We start from the raw sequence: 24,544 nt of genomic DNA, 5'->3' as shown, positions 1-24,544 counted from the left end.
AGAAGGTGTGGAACTTGTCTCTGTTGAAGGTCAGAAGGAAGAGATTCAATTTAACTTGATCGATGCTCCGCAGTTTGGAATCATCCTGGGTTTGCCTTGGTTAACTGAACACAACCAAGTTATTGGTTGGAGAATTGCTTCGGAGAAAAGCAGAAAGAGCAAGATTGAAATCTAGCAGCTTTATTATGCAAGCAAAAGATGATTCTGTTTGAGGTGCAAACTGAGTCTTCCGTTAGAATAGCAATAGTTTGCTGAAGTTTTCAGTGAATTGGAATCAAAGAAGTTGCCCCCACATCATTGGTATGACTGCAAAATTTGATTTGGAACCTGGATCTAACCTTCCTTGTAGCCGAATGCATGCGCTTACTGAAGCTGAAAACCGTCATCCTAAGAAACACTTAGAAAACGGGTTCATACGACCTTCACAGTCCCCCGTTTCTTCACCGTTATTTTTCATTCCAAAATGTGACGGAGATATGAGAATGTGTATAGATTATCGTGCCTTGAACAAGATTACAAGAATCGTTAGCCTCTTCCCCTGATTTCACTTCTTCTAGATCAGGGGTACTCAAAGTATGGCCCGCGGGCCAGTAGTGGCCCGGCAAGCCTTCAGTGGCGGCCCGCGGAGCTTGAGACACATCGCACCTGTGTTTTTTTTTTTTAACTTCATCAAACACCTTGGGGAGCAGCAGTGCGTAATCAGAGAGCCTGCTCTGTGGGGGCCCCGGGCGATTCCAGCCACAGTCGAGAGTGGAGCTGCAGGGCCGCTAAGAGGTGAACAAAGCCTCATTAACAAACACATGGTCGTTTAAAGACCTGTGAAGTACTGAGGTGCCCGGGAGGCTGTGCCAGCCAGGCTGACACACAGGGGAGAGGGGGTGGGAGGGGGGAGGACAGCAGGAACTGAGAGCCGGGTGAGGTGGGAGGGCAGAGCAGGGAGTGAGAGCCCGGGTGAGGGAGGTGGAGGGCAGAGCAGGGAGTGAGAGTCCGGGTGAGGGAGGTGGAGGGCAGAGCAGGGAGTGAGAGCCCGGGTGAGGGAGGTGGAGGGCAGAGCAGGGAGTGAGAGCCCGGGTGAGGGAGGTGGAGGGCAGCAGGGAGTGAGAGCCCGGGTGAGGGAGGTGGAGGGCAGAGCAGGGAGTGAGAGCCCTGTGAGGTGGGAGGGCAGAGCAGGGAGTGAGAGCCCGGGTGAGGGAGGGAGACAGACAAAGGGAGGGAGACAGACAAAGGGAGGGAGACAGAGGGAGGGAGACAGACAGAGGGAGACAGACAGAGGGAGGGAGACAGAAAAACAGAGTGAGACAGAAAGACAGAGTGAGACAGACAGAGAGAGGGAGGGAGGGAGACAGAGGGAGATGGACAGTGGGACACAGATAGAGGGAGACAGATGGAGGGAGACGGAGAGAGGGAAGGAAACAGAGGGAGGGAGACAGAGAGAGAAAGAGAGGTAAGACAGCGAGAGACGGAGGGAGAGAGACAGAGGGAGACAGAGAGAGAGGGAAGGAGGGAGCGAGAGAGAGATAGAAGGAGAGAGACAGAGAGAGGGAGCGAAAGAGAGATGTGTGTGTATGCTGGTCTGTTGGCTCAGTGAATGAACGAGTCAGCTGCAGGGGCCTGTGTTCAACTTCATGGTTACAGTTTCACAGTTTTTTTCTCTCTAGCCCCTTAATAATAATAATAATAATCCACATTTGTAAAGCGCACAATCACCCGTTAGGGTCTCTAGGCGCTGGGGGCCGTCGGGAAGATTAAGCAAGCTATTGCCCAGAGTCACATGGTGCTGCGCTAACCTGCCGCCGGCGCTGGGGATCGAACCGTGATCCCCAGATTCCAGCATCAGTCGCCCTGGCCGCGGCGCCACACCTCTCCCTTCCCCCTCCCCCACTGACTACGCCTCCACCGGTGTGGCCCTCGGCCACAAACCACACTGTAAATTTGGCCCCCGAGAGAAAGTTTGTGAGTACCCATGTTCTAGATCATGGGTACTCACAAACTTTCTCTCGGGGGCCGAATTTACAGTGTGGTTTGTGGCCGAGGGCCGCACCGGTGGGGGCGGGGTCATTAGGGGGGCGGGGTCATTGGGGGCGGGGCTAAAAAATGGTCCCATTTCAAAACATTACTAGACAATGCTGTATTTCCAAAGCAGATGTAACTACATGCAGCACATGTTTATAATATTTCATTTATTAGCAGACAAGGGCAATCTTAAGTGGGATTGAATGGCAATTTGCAACAACCGGACATTCAGCACATGCCCAGTGCAGCACAGGCTTCAGAGCCCCAAAAATAGATATGTTAAACACAAACACTATGAACTTATTTTACATTTCATGTCACCAATTAGTTTTCTGTATTCCGGTACCAAGGTGGAAACGGCAAGCCTTAAGAGCTGCTCCAGATGTATGTCTGTAAGTTTATTTCTAAGTTTGCTCTTCAATAGTCCCATTGTGGAAAATGAACATTCGCAAGCATAGGTTGACCCAAACATACAAAGTACCTTCTGGGCCACTGTAACAAGAAGAGGAAACTGGTCAGGGGGCACAATTTTCCAGAATTCTTCTGGTGGTTGCCCCAAAAAAGATGCTTCAAGGGCTGAATTGTGCTGCATGTCAATGAGCTCTAGTTCTGCTTGAGCCCTTTCCATTCCAATAAGGGCAACAACATCAAGATTCCGTGCACTCACCATCCAGGGGTTTTCAACCAGCCTGAACAGAGGGGTGAGGGCTCTGAATTGCGAAAATCGTCGTTTGATCTCCCCAGAAATTTCCTCAAGACATGCACCAGGGTCAAGGTTTGCCAGAATTTCTTGTGCCTCTGGAAACCTCTGCATTACAGCCAACAGTTTGGGAAAGTGGGTGAAGTCACTATCATCCAGTTGTTCTTTGAATAGCACAAGCTTGCTTTCAAAAGCATAAATACCATTCATGAGGGAGCACACAAGCTGTTGTTTACCTTACAAGGTCAAATTGAGAGTATTAAAATGTGTGAAAAGATCTGTAAGAAAATGGAGCATAACAAGCCATTTCACATTTGTTAGTTCTGGGAATGATTGGCCTCTACTGTTCACAAAGAGTACAATTTCAGGAAGCAATGCGATGAACCGCTCCAGAACCTTCCCTTTGCTTAGCCAACGCACGTCAGTGTGCATCAAGATGTCGGTTTCTTCAGCTTCAGATTCCTGCAGCATTGCTTTAAAAAGTCTATGGTTCAGAGCTTTGGCACGGATAAAATTAACAATTTTCACTGCACCTTTTAGGACATTATTCAGTTCTCCATGCTTTAATTTTGCGCACAACACTTCCTGGTGAATAATGCAGTGGTAGTCTATCACAGTCTGTCCTATGAGCTTCTTTTTAAGCATAGATACGAAGCCTCTATCATGGCCTACCATAGCAGGAGCCCCATCCGTTGTTATGCTGACAAGAGTGTTCAGTGGTATGTCATTTGTGTTAAAGTAGTTGCACATACTGTTCAGTACATCTTCTCCTCTTGTGTGCCCGTGCAGTGGTAGCAGGCAGAGGAGCTCTTCTTTGGGATGAAGCGATTGGTCCAGATACCTCACCCAAACTAATAACTGGGCCACATCGCCTATGTCTGTGGACTCATCCAAGGCAATGCTGAAGAACGGTGACTCTCTGACTGCTTGGATCACCTGCTCCTTGACGTTTTGTCCCATTGCCTCTATTCTGCGTGCACATGTTGAATCTGATAGCTGCAATGCACCAATTTCCTTTAAAATGCTGGCTTTATTTGTGTAGCTGTCAAATAAAATTTCTGCTGCTGAAAGGAAACATTGCTTCATCAGCTCTGCATCTGTGAAAGGTTTTTTATGTTTGGCAAGCAAGTAGCATATTTTGAAAGACGCTTCTGTAACAGCCTCAGATTCTTTCATATGGCAAAGGAAGATCTTCTGCTGGGAAAGAAGTGCTTGCTTTAATGATGCCACTTTTGCAGAACGCAGTTTTGAGTTCAGTGGGAAGTTTGCAGTGAATCCAGAGTGCCGCGTTCTGTAGTGCCGTTCAAGGTTATATCGCTTAAGAACATTTACTTTCTCTTTGCAAAGCAAACAGGTGGCTTTTTCTTTTGGGCATTCCACAAACAGGTACTCTTCTTCCCACGCTTCCCGGAAGGTTCTGTGTTCACTCTGTATTGACCTGGGTCGTTTGCAAGCCTTAGAAACTGGACTGTAGGCCATTACGGAGCTCTCCAGCTAGTTTGTTACTATGCAATCAGTAACAAAGACCAGGAATCTGATTTTCCACCTGACGTCACCCCACGACCGATGCGCCCCACGACCGACACTGCGTCACGACCGCTGGACCGACACCGCGTCACGACCGCTGGACCGACACCACTTCTCGCAACAGATCTGTGAGCAACACCAAAGGAATGTTTTGTTTAAACATACAAAGTAATGGATAAGCCTGCAAGTGACATACAGGAAGCTTTCCATAAGGCAGTGGTCTATGCAGGAAATGTGTCACCCAATAGGGATTTTAAATAAATGGTATGCATAGACACACGTACATACCAGCGCACGTTCACCCTTAGGTATCTTAGCGCTGAATAAAAGAAGTTTATTGCTACCCAGCTAATTTTATCGACCTCAGATGGATGAAAGGCAGGACCTGCCGGAATTTGAATCTGTGACCATGAGCTAGAACACAGGCCCCTGCAGTGGACGCATTAGCCCACTGAGCCACCAGACCCCGGGTGCACACAGTACAAGGATACAGAGTAGAAACATGGGGGAGGAGCTAATTAGGACAGCGCTGTTTGGTGTGGAGTAACTGTCGAACTAAAGGAACCTGAAAGGCTCAGATAGCATGGTCAAGCCTGTAGAGAGGGGATGGGTGAGACACATAATACATCATCTGCTGCTTAATGTGAATTATGGGAAATAATAATAATACAGAGTTAGACCTCTTGTCTTTGAAATCACTGACCGGTATTCGATAAGAAACCTTAGTGTGTGTGTGTATATATATATATATATATATAAATAAATAAGTGTGTGAGAGAGAGAGAGGTGTGAGGGAGGGATTTGGAGAGAGGAGAGAGGGGGGAGAGAGGGAGGGATATGGAGCGAGGAGAGAGGGGGGAGAGAGAGGGATATGGAGCGAGGAGAGAGGGGGAGAGAGAGGTGTGAGAGGGAGGGAGGGACATGGAGAGAGGGGGAGAGACAGAGGGTTGGGGGGAAAGACAGAGGGTTGGGAGGAAAGGGAGGAACGAGGGAGAGGGGGGAGAGGGAGGGATGAGATGTTAAAGAACAAGCTGCAACTGGTCACCAAACACAGCCTGACTTTGAACTCTGTCTGTGAAGGATAGCATTTTTATAACCAATTTGTGTTGACACGATGGAACACATTACAACAAATGTACTGCCAGGCATTAATGCAATCGGAATTTCATGCAAGCACGAATACAACGGGACCGTGTGGAAAACAGAGCAACACACCCCCCTCCTGTGCAGGAGGCCTGTGTCCAGGTGGCAGTGTCAAAAAACCGCCAGCTGTAGCCAAAAGAACCCAACTCCCACCTATTTGCAGCAGTTCTACTTGAGCATCAGGTTTATTATATTGGTTATTCAGTGTGGAAAGGGTGGCCTCAGAAGCACAGTTATACTGCAATTGGAAATGGATTCTTCATTCACCCCACACCCCTACCACATACTCCCACTACCACTCCTCCACTGCTCACCCCAGTACTCACTTTAATACTATTCCGGTTATAGACATCAGCTAGCTTTAGGTCAGACATTAACTCAAGAAACAACTGGTAAAAGTTAAATCTTTCTATTTCTTTCCAGAAAGGACAAGGAAGAGTTTGAACTCATACATTTTATATGAATAAAAAAAAAAAAAAGGACAAAAGACTCAAACACATTCGTTTCAACATTGAAAATTTCAAGGCACCTAGAAGAAGAAGGAGGCCAGAGGGCTTCGGCGATGCAATTTGGTTTCTGTAAACCTTTATTTGTTTGCTTATTTATTTTAATGTGGAAACTCCCCCTTTATGTGAAGTATTGAAGAAGGGGCAAGTGGTAGGCCAAACAAACCTGCTTGCAGAAATACACAAATGAGGAAGCGGCTCAGAGGTGTCAAAATGTGGTGCAAGAAGGACCAAAGTTTTTGCAAATGTCTATATCAGCTGCGTACCTTTGTTCGAGGGAAGAGAACAATGCACAATGTTTACCCAACTAACTGAATACAGTGTGTTAGAAATAAACGGTTTCGTTTTTTTCCTGGAAATAAGAACATTTGCTAATATCATTTAACGGCCATTCTTATCTCTCACTGGGAATTTATTCGGCCAAATCGTCAAATATTTCGAGAAGACATTTTTTGGGGAATAGGTCCACAAACCTTGCATGGCTACTTCTGCTTGACTTGCACATACATTATGTTTATAGTACCTTCATCCTATTCTTTACTTTCTGTGCCTGCCCTAACTGACCATATATAAAACGACAATCTGAGGCTGTTTTTCGGCCCCTGCTTACCGCTCAGCACCGTTTCATTGAAGCAGAGTACCGGTGATAACCCTGGATCGCCTCTATTTTCCTCGGTAGCACAGGTGGATACAAGGGGTCCGAGGAGGGAAACACGGAATATGTGGGGTCAGAAGCATGGCAGGCGGCAAGACTCAGGACAGTACCTGCAGGTTAGGAAAACAAATTGTGAGCATGGAGGTGTCTGTTTTGAGGCATGAGCCAGGCCCTCGCGACCTCTGTAGAAAGACCTTGCACACAGGCGAGGGCTGGCTCATGCCTCAAAACAGACGCCTCCATGCTCACAATTTGTTTTCCTAACGCCGCTAATGATAGTGGGTGTGGGTGGGGAGGTTGACCTACGAATGGAAACACAGAACATGCGGGGTCAGAAGCATGGTGGGCGGCAAGACTCGGAGCACATACCTGCAGGACTGAATATCCTCCGGCGTAGAAGGCTGCTGCAAAGAATCTCCGGGGCTGAAAGGTGAAGCGGCAAAGATTCTCCTCGGCTGCGGGCAGAAAAGTGAAGCGGCAAAGATTCTCCTCGGCTACGGCCAGAAAAGTGAAGCGGCAAAGATTCTCCTCGGCTGCGGGCAGAAAAGTGAAGCGGCAAAGATTCTCCTCGGCTCCGGGCAGAAAAGTGAAGCGGCAAAGATTCTCCTCGGCTCCGGGCAGAAAAGTGAAGCGGCAAAGATTCTCCTCGGCTGCGGGCAGAAAAGTGAAGCGGTAAAGATTCTCCGGTGCTGCGAGCTTGAAGGACGTCGTCACCATGGATACAGGAAGCTCCCCAAAGTCAGCTGTAAAGCGCAAGTTACAGCTGACTTTTAAAGGCCCTGTGCTTCGCGCCGACCGGATGCCGCATGTGACGTCACAGAGGCAGGCCAATTAGAGTCAAGCAGTAAGCGGAGAAGATGGCCGCAGTCGCAAACGTAGTGAATAGGTATTGTATACGTATTCACTACGTATGTACCTGCGGCCATCTTCGCGGTTTACTAACTTCCTGGTAAAAACGTTTGTATAATGGAAACAAGGTCCGCGGGCCGCCAAGGAAGCCCAGGCGGGCCGCCACTGGCCCGCGGGCCGTACTTTGAGTACCCCTGTTCTAGATCAACTAAAAGATGAAAAAATCTTCAGGAAGTTAGATTTACATGGGGAGTGCCATTTAATTTGAGTGAGAAGAGGAGAGGAATGGAAAACAGCATTCAGAACAAAGTATGGATTATATGAGTACCAAGTGATGCCCTACAGTTTGAGCAACGCTCCTGCAGCCTTCCAGTACTTCATTAATGATGTCCTGAAGGAGTTCATTGATTAATGCACGATTGTTTACATTGACAACATTTTGATTTATTCCTCATCAGAAGAAGATCAGCAACAGGTCAAAAGAGTCTTGAATTGCCTGAAGGAAAGCAAGCTTTACATAAAACTTGAAAAATGCGCTTTTGGTGTGATACCTGTGGATTTCTTGGGATTTGTAATTGCTCCAGAAGGTCTTACCATGGATGTTAAAAACATTGAGGCGGTCTTAAATGGGCCTCCTCCAACCTCTGTGAAAGAAATACAGAGCTTCATCGGGTTTGCAAATTTCTATCGCAGATTCATTCAAGATTTTTCCATGAAGGTACCACCAATTACTAACTTGCTACGGAAAGGAGTACCTTTTTAATCGTCTGCTGAGGCAGAAGATGCTTTCCAGTTCTTGAAGAAGAGTTTTACCACTGCACCAATTCTGCTGCATGCGCATCCTATTCAACCGTTTTACCTGGAGACTGATGCTTCTAAACAGGCCAACGGAGAGGTACTTTCAGAGAGACACAAAGAGACCGAACAGTTGCATCCGGTGGCATATTACTCTAGAAAATTGCAACCAGTGGAAATAACGTATACTATTTCAGATTAAGAACTCCTCGCTATCAAAGATGCGTTCCAAGAATGGCGACATTACCTTGTCAGAGCAAAACATGTGGTGACGGTAATCACCGATCACCGGAATCTTCAGTTTCTGAAGTCTGCCAGAACGCTCACACCATGCCAACTTAGGTGGTCCCTGTATTTCGCCAATTATGACTTTGTAATAACTTATCGGCCAGGAAGAAATAATGGAAAGGTAGATGCCATGTCTCGCATTGACACGGATGGAAGAAAGAGTCCCATTAGTGATGAAAAGAGAATTCCTGAAACTAAGATCGTTGGAGCCACTAGTGAGAAAATTCTTGTAGACAAGGTCAAAGAAGCCTTACCTTCTGAAGGAATACGCAGCTGGGCAGAGAAGGATTCAACTCAAGAAATTGTCGATGGATTACCGTTTCATTCCAAGGCCTTGTACTTACCAATCAATCAAAGAACTTCAACAACAAGCATTGATTGACTGTCATGACAGTCCATTGGCTGGTCACCCTGGAATCCATTGAACGGAGGAGTTGTTAAGGAGACAGTTTTGGTGGCCTGGGTTGTCCAAAGATGTTCTAGTTTATGTGGAAGGCTGTGAGATTTGTCCAATGGGGAAGACAAATAAGCTGGCTTCTCGGGGTTTATTGAGACCTTTGCCTACCCCTCCATTTTCCTGGCACACTGTGACTATGGATTTGATTGTTAAATTGCCTTCTAGTCAGGGATTCAGTTCAGTATTACTCATGGAAGACTCGTTCTCAAAAATGGCGCATTTTGTTGCCCTGAAAGAGAAGTCATCTGCAAAACATATAGCCACACAATTCAATTAACGTGTTGGAAGATACATGGTATTCCAAAGGTTTTGATCACAGATCGTGGATCTCAATTTCTATCCCATTTTTGGAAGCTTTACACAAGGGGTTTGGGAATTGAGACACGTTACCCAACGAGTTTTCATCCACAAACAGATGGTCAAACTGAAAGGGCCAATCAAGAGTTAGAAAAGTATCTCAGACTGTTTCTTCTGGATCAAGAGGGAGAGTGGCTTGATCTTCTTTGGACTGCAGAGTTTGCACATAATAATGCTAAGAATGCCTCTACTGGTTTTCCCCCTTTCTACTTGAATTTTGGAAGGCATCCGAATTCTGAGGTTTCCTCTCAAGAAGTGTCGGTGCCTGCAGCACAAAACTTTGTACAGCATCTTAGCAAGGTACACGAGTCTGCCACCAAGAACTTTATGAAAGCTAAGGAACGCTACAAGCAAAGTGCAGATGAAAAAGAAGACCTGAACCAGATTTAAGTACAGGGGACAGGGTATGGTTAAGCACAAGAAACCTAAAGCTTAAAGGAAATAGAAAGTTTCAACCCCGATTTATAGGTCCATTTCCTGTGGAGCAAGTAGTGAATCCAGTGACTTTCAAACTAAAACTACCACCACAGCTAAAAATACACCCAGTGTTTCATGTTTCTCTTCTTAAAAAGGTTTCACCCCCAGTGCTTAATTTGTCCCGGTGCTTTCCGGTGCTGAGCACCGGCACTTATTTATGAGGGCCGGATCTACACACGTCTCTACGTCATATGACATTGAGCCTATGCTTACCTCACTTAGTTACTGACTCCGTTCAGACAGTGTTAATTTATTCTGCCGAGTGATGAATCCCGGTAAAGAGTGTTGCGGCTGCAGTCAGAGCTAAGATTCATATGATCTGAATCAACGCAGACTTGTCCTGACTCCTATCATAAATATTTACTGCCAATATACATATCGCATGCGCATTGTGAATCTGCCTCTGCCCTCACTTCAGTGTTGCCGGGAGGATAGGAGGACACTGATTGGCCTAGATTTGGTTTGACGGGGAGGCAGCAGCGTGAGCAGGCAGCGTGCGCAGATTTCTTTTTAGGATGCCACGCCCCAGCACACGAGTCAACAGTTGAACACGTTGAGGGCATGCAGCAGCACCAGCACCTGCAGACCAGGCCTATCAGTTAATAAAAAAGGAAGTGCGCCGGCCACCCACCACCAGTAACTGTAAGTAATGAGTAGCCATGCGTGGCGTTGTGGCGGTTACGTGGCAGCGTGCCAAAATCTGAAGATTCCATGATGCCCAGGGCCCTGGCCTACTGTACACATTACATCACGATAGGGCCGCCGGGGTTAAGTGAAAGGCCCTGCCCGTGAAGTATCGTCTCATAAACACTTGGCGCTCTGTTTGCAAATATATCAGCTAGAATGTAGTTGTGGAGCATTAAAGCTAGAATGTCGGCGGTGGGCTCTGGGTGTCCGTCTCAGGAAGACACATAAGGGGTGGGGGCTCTCACTCTGGGAGTGTGAGCAGTGATTTTATAGCAGGGCCCAGGGGGCGATGAATCAAGCAATATGGCTATTTGTGGCCCCAGACCACAATGGTCTCTTCTGAGCCAGTTCCGATTACAGCCGCTTCGAGCGCTGAGCAGAGGCCTAATGGAGCAGGGGGGCTCCGGCCTTGGGTACTTCTAATCTGCCCGACAGAGTTTGTCGGAATTAAATGGCTGGCAGGGCCGGGGCGGGCTGGCAGCAAGACAGTGGGTAGAAGGGGTTGGGCAGGCAGAGGTCTGTTTTTTAGAGAGGAAGTGGCGATGAAGCAAGGATGTCATGTCCCCTCGTGTAAGAAGGTAAAATTGCCCCTCCCCTCATTTGATAGTTAAAACCAGTCTTAATTGGATTTTAATGTGCCACTCGCTCCCATAGACCCGTGGCACTGTTGTACGTTTGATAGGCAAGCCCTTGGGTGGGGAGAAAATTACCAACTGTAGTGACGAGTGTGCATTCACACCAGGGATGCCTACATGCACTAATTAAGTCAGTGAAAGACAACAAATAGGAGATTATGTTTCCAGGTGGGTGTCAGTCCAGAGCAGTGAAGCAGGAGCCCGCTAAATTATTACTCTTAATTGACAATGATTAAAAAAATACACGTTCTAGAATACAATGATTTAATTCTAGTGATTCTTCAGTGGCGCGCGCAACACACTGCCTGACATTTCGTTCCAGAACGATTTTATTTTAATCGTGGTTAAATACTTAAATGTAAACGGGAGTGCACACCTGTAATTAGCGTAGGGTCGGACTCGAAGAGGTGTTCTAAGTGCGTGCAAGAATAATAAGAACGTTTGGTGGTGTGTGAGCAGTACAGCTCCAAATTATCACTGCACAGTGCACACACTCTATACGTATTGCACTCGGGAGAGAGAGATTAGAATGAGCTTTGGTGGTGACCGGAGGAATACTGCGAGAGTGCGAGCATGGAAAAACGAAAGTATTTAGTGGTGTATTAATCAAACACCACCAAATGGTTATGTTTTTCTCGGACGCACTCATCTTGGAAGAGGTGTCAGTTCACACAGGAAGACACATATAGCCTGAGGCCTGCCCTGAGTTAATTACTATTGTAAAGTAAACTCCCATGTGAGTGTTTTTCCCTGAACATTGGGGGATCTTTATTTGTTTCGCTTCCTTGGGTCCGCCAGCATGGTGTTGCAACCCTTTGGCTGATGGGCCTCCACGTTTGCCAATGGGCCTAGTAGTAGTTGGTGAAAATAAAATCATTGTGATTGACAGATGAATGCAGGGAAGGAGATAGAAGACAAGGGAGTCAATGACAGGCTAGAGAGAGAAAAGAGACCCTTGGTGTACTGATGCTTGAGTAGCACTTATGCCTAAAAATCAAGTGTTCCTAAGTACTGACAGGGAACTTGGGGAAAAGAGGACATGAACTGAAAGCAGTAAGTACAATATAGGAAGAGGGAAGAGGCAGGATACTCTCATGTTGGTTGCTTGTCTAGCACTTATGCTAAAGCATGGGCTGTTTCAAGGCGCTGAAGTAAAGCCTAAGTGGAAAAGAGAGCCCATGAGAGCGAAAGCAGGAATAAAGTACAAAGAGTATTTAATTTACACACAAAATGTATACTTTTGGGCAGACAAGGCTGACTTGCAGTGGGTTAGTAGAAAACGCTGTTTGTTGAAGGCAGCATCTTAATTTATCATTCCTAGCTACCAATATATGATCGATTATTGAAAATGTCAGTAAATTTCAGTGCATTTAATATGCAATCTCAGTCTAGAGAATGACAGAGAGGACAACAGAATTATGCCCCAACTGCATAAAAAGTATACATTTTGCTCAGGTTCATTCTAGGCTTGGCAACGTGTTCCTCTGTAAATTCCCTAACACTATGGCAATAATTTCTTAATATTTTTGTTTATTTTACATTTTCCTATAGCGCTGCTTTTTATAGAGCCATTGAACTTTCTACCACACCATTTCACTGTAATCTTTTACTTTATTAAGGACTGGCACTGGCCACCATGTAGAGTCAATATGAACAAGGGTTTATGTGTATATGGCTTGTGACTGAAAAGGGCTAGAGAGCACAGAAACAGAGAACTAATTAAGGCAGGTGCGACAAACTTTGAACCTCTTACTTTCAATGGTTCTGGTCAAGATACAAATACGAAGTATGTGCCAAAGGGAGATTTTACTGTTTGTTAACTATAGAAATTGCCCCTGAAGTGCCCCTGAGATCTACATTTTTCCACATTGTCAGACGTTTTCATGTCTTCTGGAACATAACTTTCTGCCACTGCCGCTGGTAAGAGAGAGGATAGCTCTCTCTCCTACGAATACTTTGTTCCAGCTCCACTGGCTTGGGTGCCTTTGTGTGACATTTCCATGCTTCCTGGTCTGAGTACGACATTTCCTTGCTACCTGGGATTCCAACTGACTTATAGCAGTGCCATTTGAGGATTTGGGTGGAACCAATAGAGTAAGTGGGTGGAGCCAGCGGAGGACGTGGATGGAGCCATGGGAAAGTAGGTGTGGCCTCTGACAAACATTTGAGCACCTGCACTTCATATTTTACAAATTAAGCACTGTTCACCCCATTTGAAAGAATTGAGTTACAGAGAACCTATTTTAGTGAAAGGACGAGAAGAATTTTAAGTTAAAAGAATCCTAGTTTCAAAGTCCATTCGAGGGAAAATCTTCTATCTTGTAGACTGGAAGGGTTTTGGCCCAGAGGATAGGTCGTGTGTGGAACAATTAGATGTTCATGCTCCCCGATTAACCAACATTTTTCACTTGCAGAATCCTCACAAACCTCAGCCCGGAGGCTTAACCTTGCAAAGGGGTACTGTCAAGGTGCAGGAAAAAGAAATCAAAGCTCTTCTTTATCCCGCAGTATCTGCCATTAAATGGGCATTGCAAAGATTACCCGCTCGCAAATGGTCGCGAGTGATTATACTGCGGAACTGGGTATTCTCCCCTGTACTACCAACAGGGAGGACCGCGGTAGAAGTTGTCAGTCTAGTCCTGCGCTCCTGGACACGGGTGCAAGGTCTAGACAAGCTGTGAAGAGCGCCAGTTGATTTTAGAACCACGCACTTCACCAACTTATTTTCAGAGATTAGTCACGTTCTTTCTGTAGGCTTGTTAGATAGAAAAAGTGAAGCTTTGTGCCAGGCGTAGGCTAGAGAGAAATACCAATTTAAAGTAAACAGGAAAAAAAATATATAAAGAGAAGAATTAATACTTACCCATTGAATACTTCAGTTCCTGATCTCTTCGTCGCTTGGTTGACGGTGGAAGCTCCAGAAGGTTCCTAAGGGAGAAGTAAGAAGAATTCAGAAGATAAAAAAGTAAGGCCGAGAGTGAACGAACAAATGAGTGAAAAAGAATAAATGAACTCACAAGAGTTAAAGGGTGCTAAAAAGTTGTTTATAATGCAGTTTACCAAAGAATAGAATACTTATATTGTAGAATAGAAGAGGAGCTAAAGCCATAGGCACTTGGGGAAGGAAATAGAGAGAGAGTAAGAAAGTGGCGAAGGAAATTAGTAATGGTGTGCTTTTCTGTTACAGCGATTTCCACTCATGCTTAAAGATAGAGAGGGAATAAGAAAAGCATAAAACGGAGTACGGCAGAAAGGAAGAAGTAGAGTGGAAGAGCCAGAAGGTCAGATAGTCTCTTCTCTGTCCCATTCCCCTTTCCCCCGGCTGGGTTCGCTTACTACTCCACCTACATCCATTGCCTTGCTTTTACTACTGCCAGAGGCCCAAACATTAAAGATAATCCTTTTGGATAATGGGAACACTGGACAGTTTTTAAACTTCACTTTCACATCAGTATCACTGCACACTCAGTAAATATACCTGCTCTGCTGTAATACAGACCTTGTAGCACAGCAGGGACACACTTGGTGTCACCAGGTGGGCCCGATTAAGAAGCATGCCACCAACTAGGTTGGTGGATGGGGGCTTCATAAAAAGAAAGAAGCCTTTTCCTTTTATCACTAACAACATACAGTTTTGAGTCTCATATCACGTCTTGACAGACTAGTTCTCATTGATTTAACATGCCTTTGTCATGAGCCATATGGGGCTCAATGGTAACTCCGGATATTTTTCAAAAACTCGGATTACAAGCTCTTACAATAAAATACATTGCCTGGAAAGGAGCATCTCTGGGCGGTGAGAGAAGCGGCTGAGGCGGTCCACACTCCTCATACACAGAGGACACGCTAGGCCTCAACTCCGATCCCTACCGAGCAGGTTTTATCCCAGCAGGGGACAGGTCTCCACTTCTCTGCATCTCCCTGGATAGCCCTCAACCACTCTGCATCCCCCTAGACAGGCTTCACCTCCTCTGCACCCCTCCCGGATCGGGCTCACCTCCTCTGCACCCCCAGCCCAGGCACCACCTCCTCTGCAACCCCTGTGCACGCCTGACCTCCTCTGCACCCCAGGACAGGCCTTGCTTCCTCTGCACCCCTCAAGACGGGCCTCAACTCCTCTGCACCCTGAGGCAGGCCGTACCTCCTCTGCACCCCCTGCACAGGCCTCACCTCCTCTGCAATCCCAGCCCAGGAACCTGCTCCTCTTCATCCCTGGACAGGCCTCACCTACTCTTAACCCCCTAGACAGGATATGCCTCACCTCCTCTTAACCCTGGAAATCTCACCAGCACTGCACCTCCTGTGCAAGCATGACATCCTATGCACCACTGGACAGGCCTCGCCTCCTCTGCTACCCCTGGAAAGCATTCTCCTCTGCACCCCTCAGGACAGGTCTCCCCTCCTCTGTACCCCTGGACAGGCCTTGCCTCTTCTTCATCCCCCTGGACAGGCCTCAACCACTCTGCATCCCCCTGGGGAGGCTTCACCTCCTCTGCACCACTCCCAGATATGCCTCACCTCCTCTGCACCCCAGCCCAGGACAGGCACCACTGGACAGGCCTCACCTCCTCTGTACCCCCGGACAGGCATCACCTGCTGGTAACCCCCTGGTCTGGACATGCCTCACCTCCTCTGAACCCTGGACAGGCCTCACCTGCTCTGTACCCCCATGGACAAGACATGCCTCACCTCCTCTGCACCCCCTGGATAGGTCTCGCCTCCTCTGCTCCCCCTGAACAGGCATCTCCTCTGCACCCCTCACGACCCGCCTCACCTCCTCTTCTCCCCCTGGACAGGTCTCACCTGTTCTCCTCCCCATTGACAGGACTCACCTCCTTCGCAACCACTCCACCCCTGAAAAGGACACGCTTCACCTCCCTTTGGACAAGCCTCAAATCCTCTCTACCCCCCCCCCCCGACAAGCCTCACCTCCTCTGCACCCCTGAGAAAATCAACTCCCCAGCACACGTATTTAAGTAAGATGTGGTTTCCCTCTAAGTTAAAAAAAGTACAGTAAATGAGTCACAGAATATACACAATTATTTCTTTCTTTTGTCTTGTTCGCGTTTTATTCTGGTGTTCTCGGCCACAATCAACATTTGTTTTGTTGCTACAGGGTGTGATCTCGCGACTTTCTCAAGGCAGTGTAAAAAATTAAGGTACTGAACCATGGTCTAAATAGAAGTCACATCCTTCTCAGTCATTGGTATTGTTTTTTGTAAAATTAAATACGGCCACAGTGCATATAAACTAAGGGGGTTAGGTATACAAACAATAGTAACCTAACCTTGTTGAGAAGATACATGTAAAGAAAGCATTCTAAGATACAGTATACGATGGCGAGAGCGAATCCAGATAAAACTCCAATGGCAAAATGACCTCCTTATAGCCCTGGTGCACAAAGTCCTTCGTACTTTCAAGTGTGAAAACCCGTGTCTGTGGTTTGGTCCGAGTGATGGCGATCATGTCTTGTGCTCTAGTCTGGGGGTCATAAGTCCCAAACCTTAGAGCCCCAAGTGTATCAAGCATGAAGGTGAGAAATAAACACCTCTACCGTCCCAGTATAACTTTCTGTAAATAAAGAAGGGGTATTTTTAAACGTCTGAAAATCCATCTCTGTGAAGTTCCAGCGTGATTTCAAAGAAACCTACTTTCAATGTGGTGTTAATTCCGGCCCACACAGGGTTCCGTTAAGTATCAACGATGAGTCCAAAGGATGGGTCCTCTGATTCATGTGTTCTTGTTTTCTTCCAAGAATCAGGCAATATCTGTGAATCAAATGCTCTGGTCATGTTCTAGTGTGCTGAGCGTCAGAATAAACCACATTCCTGATAGTGCTCTTAATCCCCAAGTTAGCTATCAAAGCACTGCTTCAAAGCGCTCTGTTATCAGGGGATCCCCTCTCAGCCGAGACCCGGCTCTATTGGGAACTCCTTCTCTCGGTTGCTTCAATACGAGGCACAGTAACAGCTCCATAAAGTGTGAGGTGAACCAGGGTTCAATGTAAAGCCGTGTTTACCCGAGCCCGGCCACACACGGTTGAACTCTATCAAGGCCTCACTCTTGATGCAAACGCTGACAGTCACACGCGCCTTCTGTGTATAAGGAAGGGTCCTTGGGTCTATGGTCAGCCTGGATCTCACCTCGAGACCCACAGGGAGCCGTTCATTCTGGTATAAACATTCATCCAAACATTCATCCTCAAGTCTCCCTCGTGCTCCCTCCGGGTCCTTGGAGCGCGATGACCCGGAAGCTATCAAAGGACATGAAGCCTTTGATCTCGGTCTCACCTTTCAACCGTCGCAGAGTCCAGCAGAGGATCAAAACATCAGCAGAGGAGCCGCTTTATCCAAACCCGCAACCGAGCTCGGTGCGCGGGATCCAGATCTGTGCGGCATCAGCAGAGGAACCGGCCGTCGTTTTGGGTGACTTCCGGTATCCCGACATAGCAATAAACGAAGGACTACGGTCGTGGAAGGGGCGACATCTTGGAATGGGGAATCTGTCAAATGCTCGTGTTCTGTGCACGTCACAGTTGCTCATGTGCAGGGCGAAGACACTACTTCCTATCGCCGATTTAGGACCTTGCACGGGGTACAGACTGAACTGCCCTGAACAGATGACGCTCCGTCTCACTGCGCCTGCGCAGAGGAAAGACACTGCCCCCTCCCCATAGACGAGCCGAACCGAGGAGCTTTGCACTTAAATACACCTCCGCGGGTGCTGTGGCAGCTGTTGTCTCTCATTCATTGTGTCCCCGCGCGGACCTGTGCTGGCGCTGAGCTGTCGCCCTTTACTGTGCTGTGAACGAAAGAAAGAAATCTTTCTTATATAATGTCTGTCCTCTGCGCATGCGCAGTTGTTCATCCATCAGGCCCTCTTTAACACGCGTTCCCCGGCGGGAGGCTGTATCTGTCCTCAGCGCATGCGCAGTTAATCCAATGTCTCTTTCATCTGCACTGTGGGAAGCGGTGTCTATCACCAGCGCATGCGCAGTTGTCCATGAACAGACCCCTTTTAACCCCGCGCTCATGGTTCAGTCCTGGCCTCTGGCTCAGCAGAGAGCACAGCACCCAAACCACCCCAGGTGAGGCCCGACCCACAGCAGGGCCCTCAGCACCCAAACCACCCCAGGTGAAGTCAGACCTCAGCAGGGAGCACAGCACCCAAACCACCCCAGGTGAGGCCAGACCCACAGCAGGGCCCTCAGCACCCAAACCACCCCAGGTGAGGCCATGAGATACAAAGACTGTCTGCTGCTGGGAGGGACTCCAGCCTGCTGTCCGGGATTCATTTGTTGTTGTTGTTGTTGATTATTTTGTCTCAACAATGCTCATTGGCCCTCACTGCTGGAGTTGGGTCGCTCTTTTCAAGGCCTCAGCAAACGGGGACATTTGTTTCACCTGAAAAGTCTGTGTGATGAGAAGATCGACTTGAATCCCGTTTGTGGCTTTCACCAGAGTGAAGGGGGGCAGCCCCGTCAATCGAAAGTGAAAGAACACACTCCCAGGCAGCACCGACTGCGCCTCATTGTACCTGGGCTGGGCCTGCACAGCATCAACTGATGAGGCTAAAACTCCCCCAAATATGTCTCAACCTCACTAGGGCCTCAGTAACCGGCAGCAGTCAGCCAATGCCCATCAGGTAAACATAAATAACAACAAGGGGTGCCAGTGCTGATAAACATAACTCAGGACTGTGATTAATCCTCCACAAACAGAAGGTCAAATTCCAGAAAGGGCTTGCTTATTAATCGCAATTTTATTTTTGAAAAATCATTTTTATAAAATTCATATTGACAATTGAGGAAAGAACAATAAGAAAAAATCAAGTAGATAACGGACACAAAAGATACCAATAATTTAAAACGATCCACCATTTACAACTACAATCATATCACATTCGCCTCACATTCGACACATGCAAACTTTACTCAGACATACCAAATGTTCATTATCTACAAAGAACAGAAACAGAACTGGAGCTGCCTTATTTAAACAAAACTTTCGGGGTACTTGGTTGAAAAAATAGTACAAAACCAGGAGATTATACAATTTCAAATAATGATTACAAATAAATATAAATCAATAATACACTAAAATGACAACAAATCAGTGGATGGATGTGCTCCTAGACACAAGGGCAGACCAGTAGAAGGATGGGCCTACGCGTTTCGAATCCCCTTTAATTCCTTGGAGATTCTCGTCAGGGCCTCAGGCAACACCAAGGTTGCTGTATGGAACGATTTTAAAATCACACTTCAGCCCGTTACAATCACACAGGGCAGAGGAAAGGGTGGCATGCGCGAGGGACTAGTGCTCGTCGCGACGCTGTTCGGTTAGACTGCCCCGAGGAACAACTTGTACTTCTGCACACGAGACTCGTGCCTGCTTGTGCTGACGCTGCCACCCTTTCCTCTGCCCTGTGTGATTGTAACGGGCTGAAGTGTGATTTTAAAATCGTTCCATACAGGACCCGAAGCCGGCGCTGCTATTCGAACAAGACACGCCTACTTGAAAAAATCCTCCGGCCCCTTGGTCCTTCCGGCTGTGGCTTATTCCACCTCTGAGTGCATTTGTGAGCCCCTCTTCTTGCCGCTCGGGCACGTCGATCGTTTATGATTGATTCTGTCTTCATGCAATATCCCCCTGCTGCCGACCACCACTAGTTTTCGCCAAAGCAACCTTGGTGTTGCCTGAGGCCCTGACGAGAATCTCCGAGGAATTAAAGGGGATTCGAAACGCGTAGGCCCATCCTTCTACTGGTCTGCCCTTGTGTCTAGGAACACATCCATCCACTGATTTGTTGTCATTTGTTGTGTATTATTGATTTATATTTATTTGTAATCATTATTTGAAATTGTATAATCTCCTGGTTTTGTACTATTTTTTCAACCAAGTACCCCGAAAGTTTTGTTTAAATAAGGCAGCTCCAGTTCTGTTTCTGTTCTTTATAGATAATGAACATTTGGTATGTCTGAGTAAAGTTTGCATGTGTCGAATGTGAGGCGAATGTGATATGATTGTAGTTGTAAATGGTGGATCGCTTTAAGTGATTGGTATCTTTTGTGTCCGTTCTCTACTTGATTTTTTCTTATTGTTCTTTCCTCAATTGTAAATATGAATTTTATAAAAATGATTTTTCAAAAATAAAATTGCGATTAATAAGCAAGCCCTTTCTGGAATTTGACCTTCTGTTTGTGGAGGATTAATCACAGTCCTAAGTTATGTTTATCAGCACTGGCACCCCTTGTTGTTATTTATGTTATAGGCTCAGCCTTGCTGATTAGAGCCAGCCCCATTTTGTTCTTACATCAGGTAAACAAGCATTGGCATCGCCAGTAGCTCTCGCCTTTGGGACCTTATAAGCGTTTAGTTATCCAGCACAATATCCTTGGTGCAACAACATCAACTGTTGCATGGCTAAACACGTATAACATCCCAAAGGCGCGACCTATTGGCTATGCCAATGCTTGTTTTCATTGGTTCCTGTTTGAGCCTTTTAGAGATGCAAGCTTCTGTTTCGTCCTCCTGTCTAACTACTCCCGCATTTTATTTATCTAGGTCATGGATACTCACAAACATTTTCTCGGGGGCCGCAAAGTTTGGTCTGTGGTGTGACCGAGAGCCGCCCTGATGCCAGAGGGGTGTAAAGTCTGGGATGGGGAAACAAAGCATGTATATCTAGTGGCTGCCTTTAAGAATGAAGGTGTTCCTAAAGTTAAAGGCCTTGTTACTTCATTTTCCTAACTGCAATTAACCTTTAAATAAGTGTTTGCTGTATACGTACGTTTCTTTTTCATGTTAGTTCTGAGTCGAGTAAACGGCAGCCCAGTGCTGCTGCTGCCCGGGGGTCCGCATGTAAAGACCTGAAGGGCCTTATGCGGCCCCCGGGCCGTACTTTGAGTATCACTGATCTAGATCCTCCCGGCGACCACCCCAGCTACATGTGTATTTCCATGTTCTTCAAAAAGGGATCGCAGTTGAGCAGACAGGCTTGTCAAGTCTTCAAGGAAGTGTGAGTGTGACGAGGCTGGTGTATTTATTCACCACTTAACTAATCAGTCTCCTGTCCCTCCGTCCTTACGAAAGCCACAATTTGTGACACATTTGCTATTTTAAGGATTGTAATAACATCACTTTTGTATATTTAAGTCCATACAGATACTGAACACAGCTAACCGCAAGTACAAAAATGAAAAGTACAGGGGGCACGAGCCCTAAACAAAACAAAAAATAGGTTTCAAAGGGGCAGGGTTTGTTAATTAGCATAGGCAGTGTGCAGTAATGTCACAGAGAGGGACATTGCAAATCTATAATGCCTCTCTTTAATGGTAATGAACCGGCATTCACGTAATATAAGCACGCACATGAGCAGCGTATACCCTCATGTACATGAATAAAGAAGTCTTAAATGTATTTTGGTACAACAATGTGGGAGAGTTTTAATGAAACGTGGGGGAACATGTTAACATTGACTTTCATTGGGCAGAGCAAGTTTCCAGTGGGAGAAAGCTAAAATATTTTAATGCATGATATAGAATGAATATAGTGCTCTCTGAATCTGACTTGCATATCTATGTACTTTTTCTACTGCATTGCACAGATATTCTATGCAGTAGTCTATTATTATTTTCCTTTTGCATGATAGCTGTGCATTACAGTTAGCTTATAGATGCCACTTCTTCAGCTATTCACTAATGGTGAGCATTTTTATTTTGGTGCCCGTAAATATTCTCTATCTCAGTGCGACCCTGATAGTTGGCACCCTACTAGCGATTCATTTGATGTTTACTAAATACCAGGCAGTTGGGGTAAACCTGCTACTTGCTACCAAATGGGTGTTTGGACACACAACAAACTGGAACAAGCATTTGCAATGCAATTGGTCTCACATTTTCGCAAGTTTGAGCTATTGGCATTGTATACGACAATGCCTTTTATTTATGTTTGGGTTTCAAAACATAAATAAAATGCTTTGTCATTTACAATCCCAATAGCTTAAACTCGTGTAAATGTGCTACCTGTTGCATTGCAAATGCTTGTTATCTTCAGTCTCATGGTCTTTTTAGTGACATTAGAAAACTTAAATTTGAAGCTTTTGTGTGGGCCCTTATGGCCTAGTTCGCTGTACACACAACCATACATTTCTAATTCGTTGTCAACAAAGTTTGAATTTGAATGATTCTGCCTAGGTTTAACCAAAAGCTGTCAGTCACTGAAACATTTTGCATAGTGTATTTTCCTGTCAACAAATAAACATGTGTGTGGCATAAATGCCTTAGTGGCCGCTTACTTCCTTGAAGTACTATTTTCCTTACAGTAAAGTCCCCATTTTAATTATATTCAAATGGCATTAGATTTATGGAATTCCCACTTCCCACCCCACAACAGAAGCAATCCTGGCGGCCGTGCTCTCAGGGCTTCTACGTGCTTGGTTTCTTCACCTCCAGCTGTAATATTACTGTAGCACCAAGGCCGCAGGCCACGGCTCTCATTCAGTCCATTTTTTTTCATAAATGTATTGTTTGGGTGAGGGGTTAAGTTCCTCTTAATTTCCAACAGGAAGAGGACGTTTCTGCAGATGCGCCACTGAAAAATCTTTTAACGTTATTCATTGCATAGGAAATTAAGGTGATGGACATGGTGGTGGTGGATGCGGTGGTGGTGGACATGGTGGTGGTGGTGGATGTGGTGGTGGACATAGTGGTGGTGGTAGACTTGGTGGTGGTGGTAGACTTGGTGGTGGTGGACGTGGTGGTGGTGGATATGCTGGTAGTGGGCGTGGTGGTGGACATTGTGGTGGACATGGTGGTGGTGGACGTGGTGGTGATTGACGAGCTGGTGATGGACGCGGTGGTGTTGGACACAGTGGTGGAGGACGCGGTGGTGGGCGTAGTGGCGGTGGCGTGGTGGTGGATGTGGGGGTGGACGTGGTGGTGGAACTGGTGGTGGACATGGTGGATGTGGTGGTGATGGTCGTGGTGGTGGTAGACGTGGTGGTGGCCTCGTGGTGAACGTGGTGGTGGTGGTGGACATGGTGGTGGTGGACGTGGTGGTGGTGGATGTGGTGGTGGTGGATGTGGTGGTGGTGGATGTGGTTGTTGTGGACGTGGTGGTGGATGTGGTGGTGGTGGATGTTATGGTGGTGGACGTGATGGTGGTGGACGTGGTAATGTTAGTGGTTGTGGTGGACGTGGTGGTGGATGTGGTGGACATGGTGGTGGTGGACATGGTGGTGGTGGACGTGGTGGTGGTAGATGTGTTGGTGGTGGTGGACGCGGTGGTGGTGGACATAGTGGTGATGGACGTGGTGGTGGTGGTGGACGTGGTGGTGGTGGTGGACGTGGTGGTGGTGGACGTGATGGTGGTGGACATGGTGGTGGACGTGGTAGTGGTGGACGTGGTAGTGGTGGATGTGGTGGTAGTGGATGTGATGAAGGACGTGGTGGTGGTGGATGTGGTGGTGGTGGTAGTGGTGGTGGACGTGGTGGTGGTGGTGGTGGTGGGAGGTGGTGCTGGTTGACGTAGTGGTGGAGGTGGGTGTCATGGTGGTGGTGGTGGTGGACATGGTGGTGGTGAACGTGGTGGATGTGGTGGTGGTGCACAAGGTGGTGGTGGAAATGGTGGTGGTGGATGTGGTGATGGACGTGGTGGTGGATGCGGTGGTTGTGGACATGGTGGTGGTGGTGAACGGGGTGGTGGATGGGGTGTTGGTGGATGTGGTGGTGGTGGACATGGTGGTTGACGTGGTGATGGTAGTGGACGTGGTGGTGGTGGACATGGGGATGGTGGTGGACATGGTGGTGGTGGTGGACATGGTGGTGGTGGACGTGTTAGTGGTGGACGTGGTGATGGTGGTGGACGTGGTGGACATGGTGGTGGTGGTGGGTGTGGTGGTGGTGGACATGGTGGTGGTGGTGGAGGTGGTGGTGGTGGACGTGGTGGTGGTGGACATGGTGGGGGTGGACGATGTGGACGTGGTGGTGATGGATGTGGTGGTGGATGCGGTGGTGGATGTGGGGGTGGACGTGGTGGTGGACGTAGATGTGGTGGTGGTGGATGTGGTGGTGGCCGTGGTGGTGGTGATGGACATGGTGGTGGTGGACATGGCGGTATTGGTGGATGTGGTGGACATTGTGGTGGTGGATGTAGTGGTGGTGGATGTGGTGGTGGTGGACTTGGTGGTGGTGGTGGACAAAAGAGCCTCGTATACCACACATATAATAATACAGAACAGAGCACCCTTTCGAGTGGATGACAGTGTAGGCCACATAACTTTCAAGTCAGTAACACCCCCATGCATGCACTCATCCTGCACACACTTTCCTTAAAGCGACTTTCTAGCTGGTGACCCGCATGCATGCACTCACCCTGCAAACACTTTCCTTAAAGCGACTTCCTAGCTGGTGACCCCCATGCATACCTTCACCCTGCACAAACTTTTGTTGCAATA

The 24,544-nt window shown here is 47.2% G+C and overlaps 2 protein-coding genes across 2 annotated transcripts in view; one reads left to right on the top strand and one right to left on the bottom strand.

Annotated features, from left to right (window-relative positions):
* Positions 1-17,134, bottom strand: part of LOC144805955 (uncharacterized) — a 122,718-nt gene extending 105,584 nt beyond the window's left edge. Inside the window, exons 1-2 of the mRNA XM_078672422.1 lie at positions 16,741-17,134; positions 13,953-14,017 (exon numbers count right to left, since the gene is read on the bottom strand). The gene's annotated coding sequence lies outside the window, so the exon portion shown is untranslated. The remainder of the gene's footprint in view (positions 1-13,952; positions 14,018-16,740) is intronic.
* LOC144805953 (uncharacterized) overlaps positions 1-24,544 on the top strand; it is a 630,307-nt gene that overhangs the window by 433,997 nt on the left and 171,766 nt on the right. The gene's annotated exons all lie outside the window — the stretch shown is intronic.

Source organism: Lissotriton helveticus (genome assembly GCF_964261635.1).
Source record: "Lissotriton helveticus chromosome 1_1 unlocalized genomic scaffold, aLisHel1.1 SUPER_1_unloc_35, whole genome shotgun sequence".
In the NCBI taxonomy this organism is placed as follows: Eukaryota; Metazoa; Chordata; class Amphibia; order Caudata; family Salamandridae; genus Lissotriton; species Lissotriton helveticus.
The sequence above is the reverse complement of the archived record's forward strand: the minus strand, read 5'-3'. Positions and strand labels throughout refer to the sequence as shown.